The 3424-nt window shown below is 50.4% G+C and overlaps 1 protein-coding gene across 1 annotated transcript in view; it reads left to right on the top strand.

Annotated features, from left to right (window-relative positions):
* The first annotated feature begins 492 nt into the window (after window positions 1-492).
* The window catches only part of LOC106805788 (G-protein coupled receptor 98-like), a 41880-nt gene continuing 38948 nt past the window's right edge, over window positions 493-3424 (top strand). The window contains exon 1 of the mRNA XM_014807516.1: window positions 493-592. The gene's annotated coding sequence lies outside the window, so the exon portion shown is untranslated. The remainder of the gene's footprint in view (window positions 593-3424) is intronic.

Genomic DNA, 3424 nt, shown 5'->3' with positions numbered 1-3424 from the left:
AGTGTGTGTGTGTGTGTGTGTGTGTGTGTGTGTGTGTGTGTGTGTGTGTGTGTGTGTGTGTGTGTGTGTGTGTGTGTGTGTGTGTGCGCGCGCGCGCGTGCGTGCGTGCGTGCGTGTGTGTGTATGCTTTTTTCCTTTTTTTGTGGTAAAAGGGGGGGTCCTGACCCCCTCGACCCCCCTCTGGATCCGCCCCTGTAATCAAGAGCTAATAATACCTAACTTGCTATAATGTATAGGGTGAATATACCACTACCCTGCGCTCATGCAATGGTCTCACCTGCCGTATCGATTAGCCACCATCTGGCGAAGCGGTGCTTTGCCGGTCTCTCGCTCTACTCGCTCCGCTACATTTTCACGTCATTATAACCACCGTCTCACCGGTCAGCGCACGGACAGACGATGTAGTGTAGAATGCATTTATAGATTGAATATTCCTTGTGAAGTGTTTGTGTTATCGTGTATGTGCTCCTCTCTGTCAAGCGTTCCGTGGATATGTGGTTGGCTTACAGGTGAAAATTCTGCATCATAACGACTCGGCGTAAGCGTACTACGCTGAGATGGCGGCCGGTAACCATAGTAACATCGCATTCAGGTAGGACAAATAAAAAAGTTTACTTACAAGAAATTAGGTTTTTTGAACGCACCGCGTACTAACTTCTACGGCTATATAGTAGTGGTTAGCACTGGTTACACGTAGATTGATTGAGGATGGTCTGATATCAATCCGCATGCACGTGTATATAGAATTATATATGTAGTATAATATCAGGAGTAGATAACTAATAGACTAAGAGTAAGAGAACATCTCTATTTATGCGTCGTGATTGTGTGCGTCGGGTGTTTATTCGTGTGCGTCGGGGTTTTTTGTGAACGTTTATCGTGTGCGTCGGGATTTTTGTGCATGCACAAAATTGTGCGCGGAGCTCGACGCATGAATGTACACGCCAGAAGGACGCCAGACACGCGCAGAGCGCGCTGGACCAACGCCAGACCCACGCGAAGCACACGATGGGTATTCGTTGTATGTTCGTCGGCTGAGGTGTAGCGAACACCCAGCGCACACCTAGCGCACACCTAGCGTGCTTTTAACGCATGTCCAGCGAACATGCAGCGAATATGGGCGTGCTGAACGAGTCTGTAGCGCGCCCAACGTTCTTCTAGCGTGTTCCTAGCGTGTACGCAGCGTGTAGCCATGCTGCCATGGGGTATATAAACGGGTCCCGCCCCACCTCCTCATCATCACTTCTCCTCAGACCCTCATGGGTGATGACAGAGATTCCTGCCGATCGTGTCTAGAGGAACCACCTCAGAAGATGGAGGATCCCGGCAGGCTGCGACTACAATACGAAATCGCCGTTCTCCAACATCAGCAGAACCTCATGGAAGTTGGAACTGGCACTTTACCAAGTCCATGTCATCAGGAGAAGGAGAAAGAGAAGAGGTCAACGGAGGTTCTGGGTCCGATCGTGGATCGGTAGGCGACGACAGTTTGGCCTGTATGACCAGCTACTTGTTGAACTTCGTAACGAAGACCAGGCAGCCTTCAAGAACTTCATGCAGATGTTCAACGAGCTGCTAACCAGAATGGGTCCGAGCATCACCAAGCACAATATAACCTACAGAGATGCCCTCGACCCTGGCCTGAAGCTTGCCCTCACTCTGCGGCATCTTGCCTCTGGGACCAAGTATCACTCAATGTCCTATGGGTGGAGGGTGCCTCGCAACACCATATCCCTGACCTGTTTGTTCGCTGACCTGACCGTTCGCTGGCTGTGCGGTGCATGCGCGCACAACGACGCACTGATCTATTTTCCATTTTTTTAATTAATTTTCAGTGCGCGGGCCGTGTGTCGTGTATGTGTGACTGGGGCATAAAGGGCCGGACACACTAGGCGATTAAATCGGGCGATAAAATCGGGCGACAAAATCGCCCGATTCTATCGCGCGAATCGAGTGGACACACTAGGCGATTAAATCGGGCGATTAAATCGCCGGTGAATAAGTCGTGCATGCATGTGCACGTAGACGTGCGTGCGTGCGTGCGTGTGCACGTACACCTGCGTGCATTCATGCGTGCGTGCGTGTGTATGCGCATGAAAACGTGCGCATGAAATGATGCATGCGTTCATGCGTGCGTGCGTGTGTATGTAAACGTGCATGCGTGCGTGCATGCGCATGAAAACGTGCGCATGAAATGATGCGTATGTAAACGTGCATGCGTGCGTGTGTGCGTGCGTGTGTGCGTGCGTGTGTGCGTGCGTGTGCATTACATGACATGACATACTAAACATGAAACATCGCTATTACGTCAGTATCATTGAACAACTCTGATTGGCTGATGAATTTTAACAATCGGGCGATTTTATCGCCGGCCCCGGACACACTAGGCGATGAAATCGGGCGACAAAATCGCCCGATAATAAAAAATATATCAAAACGTTTTGATCTATGCGATGAAATCGGGCGATGAAATCGGGCGATGAAATCGGCGGCGATTGAGTGGACACACTAGGCGATTTCACGGCGATTTCGTCACCCGATTTAATCGCCCGATTTAATCACCTAGTGTGTCCGGCCCTTAAGCAAAGCGCAGGCAAAATGAAGCAGAAATAAAATTCCAGTTTTAGTTTTTAGCTAGTTTTTAGCTATTGCTGATTGACTAAATGTGTGCTCAAATAGCGCTCATTTTTGTGCCCAGGGACCCTTGAAATTTTGAAATTTTCTGGTGGAGGCCCCCCAGACCACCCGCCATGTGCTTCGAATTCGCGCCTAACGGCGCTCACTGTGGGTGGTGTGCCCTTTTTGGGGGATGTGCCTTTAAAAAACTGGAAAAATACTGTCTAGCCTCAGCCCTGGATCCGCCCCTGGTACCCGTCGTGCTAAACCGACCAGGCTCTCCGACTGTTACACGTCGTATACGCGTCGTCGTCGTACCCTCTCGCCAACGTAGAGGGAACTTGTGGCTACCGTCGTGCGTACAGTACTTGCCTGACGCTGAGAGGGTCTATATGCAGGGCTGCCAACTCTCGCGCATTTTGACCAAATCTCACGCTCTCACGCTGATCTTACAATATCTCACGCACAGCAAAAAAATGCTGAGATATCTCACGCATGAATATCTCTTCATGAATGAAACGCTGAAATATCTCACGCACAGCAAAAAAAATCTTACAATATCTGAAAACAGTCACTTTAGTAGGCCCTATGCACCAAATTGCACAAATTGAAGTTATAAAATGCAAAAGCTCCCTACCGTGGGAGGGGGGAACCCCCCCCTCGGTCGCTTCGCTACCTCGCATCTCACTCTCACCTATCACCCAATGTTGGCAGCCCTGGTCTATGTCCCCCGGGGTACTGCCGGAACGTACCCTGGGTACGGTCCGGTAGTGTCTTACACACCGGAACGTACCCTGGGTACGGTCCG

The sequence above is a fragment of the Priapulus caudatus genome, unplaced genomic scaffold, assembly GCF_000485595.1.
Source record: "Priapulus caudatus unplaced genomic scaffold, Priapulus_caudatus-5.0.1 Scaffold127, whole genome shotgun sequence".
In the NCBI taxonomy this organism is placed as follows: Eukaryota; Metazoa; Priapulida; class Priapulimorpha; order Priapulimorphida; family Priapulidae; genus Priapulus; species Priapulus caudatus.
This window is presented reverse-complemented; position numbering and strand designations above follow the sequence as displayed.